The sequence below is a fragment of the Phalacrocorax aristotelis genome, chromosome 2 (assembly GCF_949628215.1).
Source record: "Phalacrocorax aristotelis chromosome 2, bGulAri2.1, whole genome shotgun sequence".
Classification (NCBI taxonomy): Eukaryota; Metazoa; Chordata; class Aves; order Suliformes; family Phalacrocoracidae; genus Phalacrocorax; species Phalacrocorax aristotelis.
The window spans coordinates 122,709,221-122,723,699 of record NC_134277.1 but is presented as its reverse complement, the minus strand read 5'-3'; positions in this window follow the sequence as shown (position 1 = coordinate 122,723,699).

Below are 14,479 nucleotides of genomic sequence, written 5' to 3'. Positions count from 1 at the left end.
TACCACTGTTGTGCAGAAGGATCAGTACTAGTTTTGACTTAGCATTTCTCTACACTGCATCCAGAGCAGTCTTTACAAACACCATGCTTAAACAAAAACTTCACAGCAGAAAATGAGGTTACTAAATTCGAAGCCTTGTATCTTCTACCACAAAAGCTGTATGCCTAGCATTTCCTCTAATTTAGGTACTATATGGAAATACCAGTCATGTACATTAGTTGCTTTGTCATAATGAAAAAAAAAAGGCATGCATCACTAACATTTAATAACAAAATACCTTTCACCTCATATGCTGAATAATAAATGACATATCAAAGGAAAAGAATTACAATATAGATCAGAGTAACTAGTCTCTGCCTAAAGGCCTAACACTGCTATAGCATATGTTCATTCCCTTTGGTAAGAAGACTGGATGTACATGACAAGAGGACATAAAGGCCAACACAATTAATACACCTAACTTTACCTTTGTGTCTGCATCTGGAGTACCAAAAATGTTGCATAACCCTGGCCAAATCATTCCTCCTCTAGAACTCAGAAAAAAACATCTATAAGGGCACTGATGCTTGAATGAGACAGTGGCACAAGGTGACTAGCTAGCTTCCAGTAACAAAGTTGAATTACCCTCTGCATTTTTATATGACAGTCTAAAAATACATAATACATGGTCACATTAGTACTTTACACAGCCATTAAACTCCATAGACTCCAATACCACAGCCAAAAAGACCCTAGTAACTTTACCTGTGCAGAAAGTCTCATCAAATTCAAAAGGATGAGTTCCATTTATAAAATTACAGTGGTGCATATAAATAATTTTATGGCTGTATCTTATGTTGGCTTTAATATTTTAACCTTAAAACACATGAAAACCAAATCTGTTTAATCTACCTGACTATCCAGTGGCTCTAATATACTATACGTATAAAGCTCTCAGAACTGACATATCGAAACAGATACTGTGTTTTATGTGACCCTGATCTTGCAAAAATTTTGAATGTATTTACTTTAATATGTCTGAACAATTTCATTTGAGAATAAATAGACTACTCATATGTACTGAGCAAGCATATAGTGAATTGTTTGAAGGATTAGAGTTTAAAACTAGTGCGTACTATAAATATATGAAACTATTAAAAGATTGATATAATTTTGTATTAATTCAGACATAGACACCTACACTTTGGTACACTGGGGCAAATCAGAAAGCTGTCCAGGCTTCCATTCGGCATTCTCCTTCCTTTCTCAAAGGAAAACTAGGCAGTTTTGATCACGTTACACTATACTGGGTTCTAGTCTTTTATAATCTCACAGAAGTGGTCCTAGCTGAATCTACGAAATAGTTACTCATGAATGAGTCCCTGAACATTCACCAATCCACACATTCACTGTAACAATATGTTCTTACAATTAGGACAAAATACACAAAATATTCAGTGTGCTTTTACGTCCAAGTTTGTGTAAAAAAGTAGCCTCTTTCTAAACAAAGCAATAAAAAGCTAAATAGTTATTAGGAAAACATTTGCATTGCTTTTATTACTTGAGCTGCACCACAGTAATGAGAAAAGGTGATAATAATTGACTGTGGATAATACTTCTTGGAAAAAGCTTGACTAAGTGGTGAATGGGTTCAGTTTAATTGTTGCCTAGGGTAGTGATACAGGGTATTGTTTTAAAGATGGCAGTTATAGATCCTAGTAGATAAAAACTTCTAAGATTTGCTGACACTAAAACTGTAGGGAGAAGAATTATGAGGACTACAATTGCATTTTAGGAAAGGCAGTTCACAGTGCTATGGGATATCATTTTACTATGGGATATGTGATATAACTTCAATGCTAAAATTACATTCTCATGCTCATTGTAGTTGGCACCTACAGGAGCTGGAGATCTGGTGGCTTCTTTTAGAATCATAGAATCATTAATGCCGGAAAATACCTCTAAAATCATCAAGTCCAACTGCCAACCCAACACCACCATGCCTCCTAGACCATGTCCCAAAGAGCCACATCTACAGGTGTTTTGAACACCTCCAGGGATGGTGACTCCACCACCTCTCTGGGAAGTTAAAATACTGTTAATTGGGCAGTATTTTCATTAAGTAGTTATTTAGAAATCAGCTCTTTCATGGATAGAGGTACTCCTCTCCACCCAAAAAATTTACTTCTTTACCACCAATATCAGAAGCTGTGTAAGTGAATTCAAGCAGAAAATTCTGAAACTGTTAGATGCTTTCCAATGTATTTCTTTGTTCTTCTGTGTTTGGTGTTCTAACTCTGTTTTTCATATGAAATCAGAAAATATAAGAAAAAACTGGCTTCTGTGTAGCATCCATCTGGATAAGGAGCAGAAACATTAAGTGTTCTGAAAAAAAAAAGCCTTGAAACACTAAACACTTTTCTGTTAATATACAAAGGATATGCACTATTATTACTCTTGTTTCTCAGCAATTTAGTGAAGGATAACTGTATTGTAAGATCAAGGTCTGTATTCCTTGTTTTGAAATCATTGACAGCAATTTCCTATTTCTTTTCAGCCAGATCTATTCTGTGCATTTTTGCAGAATTTTTTTTTTTTTGCTTAAATGATTCATTCTAGCTATGTTTCACTACAGAGACCACGGTTGTCCCTTTCTGTTTGTCTATGCCTTCCAGTTGGCTAGTGTAAATAACAGAAAGGACTAGAGCACTTACAGTTTCTCATTCAGTTTTGCAGGTTCATTGAGGTTCCAATGCTTAAAACATTTGTTTAAGTGTCCATTTACACTCACATTTTTCTGCAGAAATAAAGACAGAAATCAATATAGCATCCAAAGCAGGATGGAATTACCTATATCAGAGAACACTGTTATGTTCCAGTGTCTTGTGCTTACCATAAAGTATTTTTTGTTCTTGTTGAAATACTTTAGTCATGAGACTGAATTAAAACACTTATCTCTGCCTTAGATTATATATTTGATTAACTGTCAGAAATTAAAAGAACTCTTTTCAACGAGTAACTTAGGGAAAATAATTTTTTGTATAATCAAGTTTAATTACTGGGAAATCAAATCAAGTTATTCAAAATGCAATTTCTGGAATTAATGAGGAATTTTGGAGATAATCATCCTCTTAACAATTCTGAACTTATTTAAACATCCTACCTGCAGTGTACTACTTTTGAATTATATCGTACCTTTAGGAAAACACCTCATGGCAATGTTTCTTGAAGAGCCAGTATCATCAGAACCTTCCTGAGTTATTCTTGGCTTCATGCAAAGCAAGAAAATATTTTCCCTGTTATATGTTATAACCACTGCTGTTTCTTGATTTCACTTAGCTCTGTAGATAAAAGAAAAAACCAATGCTGCACCCGTCAAATAATGCAAGACCTACTGCCTATATAAATGTGTTTAAGAGAGAGGAACAGAGGGCAAGAGAGATAAAGATTATTAAGATGATGAAAAAGTCGTCCTAAACAAAATGGCAAGAAGAGTTTGAAAGCATACTTTTGGGAATAGGAGCAGTATCTCTTGTGCTGCATTCATTTATTCTTGTGTCTCTTCTTAGATCTGAATTCAGTATCACGAACTCCAAAACTTTGTAAGAAAACATAGTAATAACAATGAAGTTTCTTATGACATCAAGTCATAAAATATTAGTTTCCTGGAATGCTAATTTTGTGTACACACATATCTATAGTCTCATCTAAAACTTCCATTCAGAAAAGCTTGCCCTTTAAGGGCACTGTTATTATTTTCTTCATCAGTCATTGATTTATATCCCTCAGTACCTGAATGTCTAGTAGAGCATCCAAATGCACATTAAGGCTGAGTATTTTGAAAACAGAAAATTTGTTTTTGTTTGCATTTGTTTTCCGTTGTCATTTTCCTTTATATATGATTCACCTCAAGTGCTTCCAAAAGTTTTCCTGTATTTTCTAGGCAGAAGAGACAAGTTACCCTTTAATAAACACTTGCATTCTAAGCTGTAGTTGGAATTTATGTTAGGTGATGTACAAAAATCAAATCACTTGAGCTCTTACCATCTCTTACCATTTACAGCTGGCTTACTGCTGCATGTTGCGTATTAAGATTATTCAGTAGTGAACTGCAGCTAATCCTGAATATATCGAGTAACATCACTGAAGCTCAAATTCAAGTAGTGTAATACAAAAGACCTTTCATTTCTTTCCCGTGTCCCTCAAAAACGTCTTGTTTTGTTGGAATGAGTCAGACATGGAAGTGATAGCACATAAATCAAGAGTTTCGCTCTTGTGTGTTTTCTTGATTTCTTCCAAAACTTACTGGAAAAAACGTATCAAATTCCTGATTCTCGTGTGTTGGTCCTGTCTCCAGGCTGAGTCATATCTCCAGACTGAATACATAAAAATCAAAACCATGTTGAAATGCTTTGTTCGGACTAGAGAAGAACAAGTGAAGTGAAGTGATTTCAAGTCTGTACCATAGATCTGTTCACACAGGCTGTATCTAAATCTATTCTCATGAAAACTCTTTCGTATCACCTGCTATACTATATCAGCAGCAGCAGTGCTAGAGCACACCCTAACTTCTAAATAAAAAGGGCTTAACTTTCCAGGGCTGTCAATGCATTACTTCTAAAAAACATTAGCTTATATGAAAGATATCCTTTGGCTAGTTCTAAGCCACTATTTTTCAAATAATTTAAGATGTAATTATTTTCTTTAAAGCTCTCATCATCCTCATAGCAAAAGTAAGATATGTTTTGTATGGTAACTCATTTTTTCCTGCAAAGGCTATGCATAGAATTATTTTCATGTGAAAGTCAGTGACAAAATCCAATAGAAAGAGATATCAGAAGATTTGGTCAAATAACAAATGAGGTTCTATTCCCCCTAAAGTCATAACAATGTATCTACTTAACACTTCTATTAATTCTGTGTATCTATCAAGATCTGTTCAGGCTGCCTTTCTAAGACAATGTATTTAAACAATGCTTTTCTCCCTTGCCAGTGCAGTGACTCTTCCATCCTTTTTCTGAGTTAACATGTCTGGTCATTGTTAGTAACCTGACCACAACCCTGGCATATTAAAAAACAGTCAAGCAAGTGGGAAAGTAAGTCAAGGACTCTGTCTTCTCACTGCCCACCTTTTTATTTCTCTGTCCTTCGTCACTGCACTTTCTTTGATCAGAAGTCAAATTGTGGATCAAAATCCTACAGGTCCTATTCTAAAAATTATTACACACTACTATTGTAATCAGTGCAAGTAACAAAGGCAAGCAATGCCCCCAGAAGGAACAGCCCAAATGTCAGTGGGAAACACTGTTTCACACAGTAAAATGAAGTGATCGGGTGATGTAATGAAGTATACATTCCATTTTCCCCACAGAAGGTCAGATGATGTGGATGCCTTTCCCCACATTTAGCTCAAAGCATGTAGCTGAAACCAAGCAGAGGGACAGTCAGCATCACAGCCTTCCCCAGTTCCCTCTGACCTTACCCCGCTAATTAGTGGACATAAGTGCAGTGAGCCGAGTGGTACGCAGCACCATCACAGAGAAGTGTGAAACGGCCTAATGAAGGGCTGCTACGTTCCCCCATGCTTTTTCTCTCTTCTGTCTTATTACACCCATATCTTTCTTCATTCTTCCTGCCCAGTAGCCTGCTATAACAACTTCAGCAAAAAATACACACAAGGTCCAATTCACAGAGGTTACCATTTTAACCACACACTCTTGTTTGTTATAATTCTGTCTGTATTTCCAAATTAAACTAAAGCCAACTTCTTTTAGTATGAATGTCAAATTTAGTATATTCATTCATGTAATCACATGAATTCACATTATCTTCAGAAACATGTTACTTGATACAACACAAGCCAATTTCCCTCATATTTTACACCAACAGCAACAACCGATAAACACATGGATACCCCATTTAGACAACTCAGGGGGATTACATAGGCTTGACTGCAACCACATATATTTATGTTTGCCCATGATTAACATTAATATGTGTTAGAGTAATAAAAATGTATCTGATTGAAAACTCTAGAAATGCTTAAGTTCATGGCTTATGTATAGCTTTCTATGCTTCTGTTCATTACCAACTCAAACCTTGATTCCTCAATAAATAAGAAATTGGGGAGAAAACCCTGTTTGAATATAATAAACAAAACACCAGAGAAATAAAAGTTTAAGTAAGATGACACAGTAAGAAAATATCATAATCCAGTTATTCAGGTAAAATTACTGAGAACTGCTAAAAGTATGAAGCCATTCAGGCAAAAGGCTATGGTCCTCCTGCAGTAAAACATATAATGGCCCTCCTGCAGTAAAACGTATAATGTCACAGAAGAAAGTGTGACAGGACATGTGAACAAGAAACATATAAAAAGTGCAAAATAATCCAAAACTTTCTAATCAAATATTTGCCTTGCTTGAAGAATTGAGAGAATTAGAAAACAAATTACTATAACAGGTGAAAGTCTGATAAAAGGAAGAAATGTCAACCCTGGGAACAATTACAGAAATTAAGAAAGAGATCAGTGAAAGAAAACAGTTATCTCCCAGGGAGGAGAGACAAGAAGAGCTCTTCAAAAGGAGCACATTAAGAAAAAATGCCATACAGGATAAATTAAAACAAAACATACAGCCTGTGACGATTGGCAGAGGCACATGCATCCTCAGTCTGGAAAAAGTATTAAAATTACAGTTATAGATATGCTGAAACTTACATCCATAGCTGTCATTGCACTGCAAAGGATATATAAATCTCATGCTAAGAAAACTTTCTAGGGGATCAATAAATTATTAAACTCTTCTCCAAAATTTAAAAAGTTAGTAATAATTTATTATTAGACTATTGTCTTTACAGAGCAGACTTCGGTAATGTTATATAAGCAGGTCTTATGTAGTTTGCTACAACCATATATTGTTTGCAAAATGAGTTCTATGCAAAGGATTATTCTTTGTTTATCCCTGACTGAATCCACACACTGAAAACTACTTATACTGAACAGGCAAATAAAAAAGCATTAGAATCCCAAGGTTTGGTTTTGAGATTTTTTTTTTTTTCATTTTCAAATAACTGCATGCAAAAAGGAACACAGAATCTTTTTTTCTTCCTTATTATTAAACAAAAGAGAGGATGGATATGAAAACATAAGCCTATCTGTCTGTAATAAAATATCAAAACTATTAGGATACAACTTTTCATTTGGTTCACAAAATTTAGTCAAAATCGGTGCTGGAACTTCAGACCTTTCAAGAGCTCAAACAAGTGAGCCTCACTTTCTGTGACATTCTTAGTAGTTTTTCAGCTCGCAACTTTATATGCTTTCATATACTATGAATCAGTCACAATTCAAAATTCATAAGCTCTTACTTCCCTGCATGATGCTCACGTAAGTTAGGCTGTCATCCCCACTGTTTAAAAAGTTCTATATCCAAGCTAAAGCCTTCATCATTTAACAAACATCCTCTTCTTCCTTAGGTAGCAGTTCTAAAGCAAAAGTAACACCTGTTGAACTATTTTTTTCCTACTCTGTGTGCACTTTGAGTGACGGCCTCAGCTTCTCATTGTTTTTCTGAAAAAAAAAACAACAAACCACTAATAATTATGAAACATTTTCATATGAAAAAGTGGAATTATCAGACTTGCTCCTGGACATTTTGTTTCTTTTTGCACCTGCCACAGACTTAACCGGCTCCCACTGTACAGTATAATATGAAGTGGAATACACAATCTAGATGACCAGCAAGATACCATCAGGTAGGTCATTTATATCTCTGGTTTTGCATCTTCTCTGCTATTACTGGGACAACAAATCAAAAAACATTTTGACAACATCATTATTTTGATATTTTTTTGAAACCAGAATATTATGTTCTGAAATATCCACAATATATATGTAAAAGAAGCTACGTGCTGCAGGTGCTGAGTAGAGTTAAATAAGGATTTGTATACAACATTATTTTCTTGATGAAGTCTTCCTTTGCTTTGCAAGTTGGGAATATTTTTAATTGGGCCAACCTCTTACTCATTAGAAGCAAGCCATTAAAACCACACAATCTTATTAAAGACCAGAAGCAAGTCAAAAAGTGCTGGTAATAAAGGGAGACCTTTTCTGTGCACAGATAATTGAAACATGGCATGATAGCCTTTGGTGATGAGGTTGGATGTATAATAGAGGGCAGTGGAGCCCTGTGCTTACCATTTACTCGATGTACAAGACAGAACACCAGCTTCTTTCCCTGACAAGTAGCTCTTCAGCGTAAACAGGAATAAAAAAAAAAAACAGTGGTGGTGTTCTTTGGGTTGGGGGAGGGAGGTGGAGGGTTTCTTTTTAGCGTCTAGAGTCACCACATAACACTTTGGATACCCAGAGACTTTCATTCTCTTGAATGACAAGGCGCTAGTCTTAAACACATTTTTTCAGAACAGAAGTATATTTCAAGCACCTTGCTCAATATAACACAAAAAAGCTAGGACTGAACAAATGATAACTCCGATTTCCCAATTCTGTGCCGTAATCACAGAATGTCCTTCCTCTCCTCAAATGTCTCCCAAAAGTATGCTTTGCAAATACTATAGCGACTAGTGCTAAGTCAAAGACATTCATAATTACAGCCTGTGTTTAACAGAATACCTTGAGGATGTTTGCTCATCTACAAACTTAACCTAGAAGCTAACGAACTCTTTTGTTTCATCCAAATCAGTGCAGAGGTATTTGAAATTAGTCCATGAAATGGTTCTAAATCACAGAACAAGGGAGCATTGTAGAAAGCAATTGGGGAGGAGGAAACTCAAGCCCTATAGAAAACCGTGTGAGGCTCTAGGCATCACAAAGGGCAGTGGTTTCAATTGCAGACCTCTGGCCTCTCCTGGTGTGATTCATCCCACTAACATAGATCTCTAAAAGCTAAACATGCAAACCTGAGCTACAGTTCACACCATGCAACAAAGATTATGGAAGGAAAGTCTACTTGATTTACCTTATGCAAACCTAGTGACATGACCAGAAAATAACTCAAAACACAAGTACTTTGCCCCACACAGAAAGAGGACAGCTCTTTTTTTTCCCCTACCCAAATTAGGACAGACATAAGGCCCTATTACTAATTTCCTAGATTCCATGTGCATGAAATAATATATCAGCTCCTCTTCATCACTCCCACATTATGTATCTGTACAGAAACACTTCCATCTACTCCAGACACTCCCTGTACAGGCATACAAAGTTCAAGTCCATACAGAAGTAGTTTCTCATTTTCAAACTTACCATCCGTCCAGCTATTTTTGTTTTACTCTTTAGTTTTCTTCAAATGCTGAAGAGTTTCCTACCTGCAAGGGAGGAGAAATGGTAACAGCGTGAGTAGCTAGCATTTATTTTACCATTTTTACTTTCTCACAGGCTTGCAAACCATTTAAAACCAGTAAGAACAGTTATTCAAGTGGAAGGCAGATAGCTAGCACATCATTATGGTATTTCCCAAGTTCTATTAAACGAGCATAGGCCCAACCTGCTCTGCAAGGGCTTGTAAGCAAAACTAAGTACCATGGTACAAATAATGGTAGGAGACAAGGCTAGTGTTTAAAGCACTATCACAATATCATGCAAGTCTACATATGGTCACATAGAAGAACATACTTCAGGACAGTCAATTCTTTTTTCTTCGTCAAAGCAAAAAAATGAAAGGTGTTCAGAAACTTGTTCAGAAGTCACAAGAAGTTGGGTGCTGCTTGGGTTAATTTTTGCTGAACAGAAATTAATAACATATTACTATTAAATTATGCTCTATTTTGTTTCCAGGCAAAATGTGTGTGTTAGACTGTTTCAAGGAACAGTTCTTTAAAAAGCACTGCCGACCCACTATGTCTTTTCTGGCATGGATTCCTAGCCTTTTCCATCTCTTCTTTGGAAAGGCAAAAGACATCTGCACTGTCCGTTTCACATGGACCAATCTCCTCTGTCGTTCTATAAGATTCCCCATCCTGTGCTCAAATCACACATAAGAATGTTTCCTTTTTGTACTGCATTAAGCTTAAATCTGTCAGATTTCAAAAAGAGACATGTTACTTCCTGTAACATTTTTTTAAATTTATCCTTTTATTAGGTTATGCCTTTGGGAACAGAATTTATGAGCAAATGCAATAGAAAATAGACTTTCCTGAGCAAAACAAGATTATTATCACACACCAAAGATAAAGAAAATACTGTATCTAAAATTACATATCATGGCCCTATCCCATACACCTAAAAATTAAACATCAAAGTTTGAGTTAGTCACCCCACAGTCTCTTACAGTCAATAAAGAGAAGCAGCTGTCACGGTTTAACCCTAGCCAGCAACTAAGCACTATACAGCTGACACTCACTCCCTCCTGGTGGGACTGGGGAGAGAACAGGAAGAGTGAAAGTAAGAAAGCTTGTGGGTTGAGATAAGCACAGTTCAATAATAGAAATAAAATGAAGTAAAATAGAAATAATAATAATAATAATAATATACAAAGCAAGTGATGCACAATGCAATTGCTCACCACCTGCCAAACGATGCCCAGTGAGTCCCCAAGCAGCAATTGCTGTTCCCCGGGCCTACTCACCCCAGTTTATATACTTAGCTTGATGTCATATGATATGGACTATCCCTTTGGCCAGTTGGGGTCAGCTGTCACAGCTGTGTCCCCTCCCAGCTTCCTGTGCACCCGGCAGAGCATGGGAAGCTGAAAAGTCCTTGACTTAGTGTAAGCACTACCTAGCAACAACTAAAACATCAGTGTGTTAGCAACATTATTCTCATACTGAATCCAAAACACAGCACTGTACCAGCTACTAGGAAGAAAATTAACTCTATTCCAGCCAAAACCAGGATAGTGTCCACCCCTTATTCTGTACCATTTACACCTAGGTCCTACACTTTCCAATACATTCTAATTAATCACTATCACTTTTTCTGTCTTTTGATACATACACGCAGATAACATTCCCTTAGTCTGTGGGCCATCCCTCTTATAATGTTCGTTGAGTTAATTTAGTCCATGACTTTGGGTTCTGACTGTCATAACAGTCCTTCAGGGCAGAAGATATGGTGTGTGGTTTTGGATTGTTGCATGTTAAAGACAGTCCTGGTTCCATCACCGCTGTGCTTTTCTTGGTTTCTTCTAAGTTCATTCTTCATTAATGATTCTTACCATAATATCATTGATATGGCATATAGCCACCATAGTAATGATGAAGTGATGACATACAGTATTATATAGCAATTAAGATCATACAGTTCAGTTCACTGGCTATTTTCACCCAAATTTCCCTGAGATACACATTGGAATTCCCCATTCTTCTGCATTACCCACCAAGTGCACCCAGGTCTTTGAGGAAAAGCAATCCCACAAACAGGTTTTCCTTTGCCTGAGGCAGGAGTAACCCAGACTGTATTCCCCAGCATAGTTTTTATGTGCACTACAGGGACTTTATCCCCCTCTACAGTATGTAAAAGTTTTGACGGGGCAGGGCCAGCTTGATTGGTGGATCCCCTACTGTTGACTAAACAGATGGCCTTTGCTAAACGTGTATCACAATGTTTGAATGTCCCACAACCCATCGCTCTCAGTGTGGTCTTTAACAGCCCATTGTATAGTTCGATTTTCCCGGAGGCTGGTGCATGACAGGGGATGTCAATGCCATGCGCTTTGGTTCAGGTGTCTGTGGTTGTTTTAGAAATGAGTCCCACTGTGTGATCAGTTCGACCCTCCTATGCCAGGTACCATCAGCTGTATGATGTGTACAGGGGACCCTCCCTTTGAACATCCAGCTCAGCACTGGCAGTCGGGGTGCCAGGAGGGGCTGTGCTTCAGTACCAACCACTTCTGAAGTCGCTCAAACCCCTTCATGTGCTGCCAATACATTGTTTTCACTCAGGGTATAGAAGGCCTCAGATTGTGCCAGAGGATCCAGGTAGGGCCATTCTCCCCAGCTGCGGTATAGAGCATATTTTTTTATATCTTGTCCTGCCTAGACTGGCCCATGGTCTACTGCATGAACTATTTCCTGTTTAATCTGTTCAAAGGCTTGTCATTGCTCAGGGCCCATTTGAAATTGTTCTTCTGGGTCACTTGATAGAGAGGGCTTACAGTCAGGCTGGAATTTGGAATATGCATTCTCCAAAACTGCACAACACCCAAGTAACCTTGTGTTTCCTTTTTGCTAGTTGGTGGACACATAGCTGTTATTTTGTTGATTACATCCATTGGGATCTGACGGCATCCATCTTGCCATTTTATTCTTAAAAATTGGATCTCCTGTGCGGGTCCCTTCACCTTACCTTGTTTTATGGCAAGACTGGCCTTCAGAAGGATTTGGACTATTCTCTTTCTCAAAAACTTCTTCTGCTGTGTTACTCCACACAATGATATCATCAATGTATTGTAGGTGTTCCAGAACTGTGCCCTGTTCCAGTGCAGTCCATGGCAAATGGTAGGGCTGTGGTTCTACCGCTGGGGCATTCAATTCCAGGTGTGCCGGATGCCTCTCCAAGTGAAAACAAACTGAGTTGCTAGAACTCCCGGGATAGTTTCTCAGACAGTTTTTGCACAGCACAGACACAGGCCCATAGGGAAGAAGAGAGACTTTCTTCATATTGCTGGAGTTGGCTAGCCAATTCATCCCCTGTTAGTTCCTCTCCATCTTTCCAGGTCATTACTGTTAATGAGTTTGCATGCAACAATGGTGCGCCCCATACAAACCTCCACCACATGCGTTGTGTGCACTTGACTTCATCTGGATCTTTGGATAACTGCATGTTGTTCAGGCCATCATAAATCACCTCCAGCACAGCTAATTCTCTCAGGTACTGGAGGGAAGAAAATTAACTGGCTTTTTCTGGTACTGGAAGAAAATTAACTCTATCCCAGCTCAAACTGGGACACAGGCATAATTGTTCTTTTTCAGTTTAGACTCCTAACCAAGGATGAGCCAGTCTTGTATGATTCATGTGCTTATTTCTCTCTACTGACTCTGAAGAATAGTTTAGATGGCTAATGCAGTCTTATATGTCTCACAGTTAGATCTTTGGGAATGCACTACAAAATGTGGGGAAGCAGCTTCAATGAAATTACAAAGAACTTTGGAGAGAGATGCACAGCCATTCAGTATCTCTGAGGCTACGGAAGGTTCATTGCACTCCAGTCACGGCCTCATCAGCATGCTTTCACCAGTTCTGGTAGACTCATACTCACACTGGAAGCAGCAGTATTCTGTATCCCTTCTCCATGCTTCCCTGGGTTCACTCTGGGTTTTCTGTGTACCAATGGCCCTCAAATACAAAGAAAACCCAAGGATCAGCTCCCATATAGTTAAATCTTTATGAAAGTATTTTTGCACTGGAAAAAGAGCATGACCAATCCAAGTTAATTGGTATACATATCAATCCATCGATGGTATGGATTAAAATTTTATCCCAGGCGGAAAGAGTAAAAGAAGTTTATTAAGGCACACAATAACTACGCATTCCACAACAGCCTAGTTTTCTGTATTATAGAAGTAGAAGAAGCATTCACTATATACTTTAGAGGTAGGCAACATTACAAAATCATATTCTTAGTCATTATTATTCAAAAGCAAATAATCATGTCTTTTGAAAAGGGCACTTGGATAGCCAGTTACTTTTGCTCTAAGTAGTTTAATAAGTACAATTGAATTTGAAAAACTGAAAATTTAAATAATTAGATTTCAATACGGTGGAATCATTTGCTTAAATTTTATTTTGCATCAAATACACAGCTCTGGATAGATGCTGGTCCCTAGAGGACAAATAGCTACAGATAAATTGTTTTCAGCAAGAGAAAATCAGCAGGGTGATCAACTTGCAGTGCCTAAAGAATGCGTGCAAACAGGCTGATAAAACATTCAGGAGGCTGCAGAGTTGTGCATTCCGGGGTTGAGAAGATTGCGAACATAACTATCTTTGCATTGCTTATCATCCTTCATTATCAAGTTAGTACAATCCATAGCAATTTAAAGCAAGGCTATAACTTTCCAGAAACTATCCTTTTGGGATTAGTGAAAATACAACACTAAACAGGTAAAAATTCAGTTACCAGCTTTTTCCATAGCTGAATCACAATCCAGTGCATTTCATTCAAGGCTCCCACAGTTCATTCAAAACTTAAATGAAAAAAGTGCCTGCCACAACTCATTCATTTCTCGTGGAGAGGTCCAGAAGAATTCTGTTACAACAGGACTGAACATTATTTTCAGTCCCATTAGCTTGTTCATAAAAGTAAAGAAAGAAATACAACTCTTGAAGCCACTCTGAAATGGTCCAAGTCCTAAGTAAAGCTAAATCCCAGCTCCACGCATGAGCAAGCAGGGAGATCATTATCAGGAGCAGCAGACGGTGGAGAGCTCATGGGAAGGCAACCTTTTCCCCAGCTGTGGCAACAGATCAACAAGACTGGTCTGCTATCACACTGATGGAACTGATCCTCCCAACTAGACTGTGAGAACACGAGTTACACTT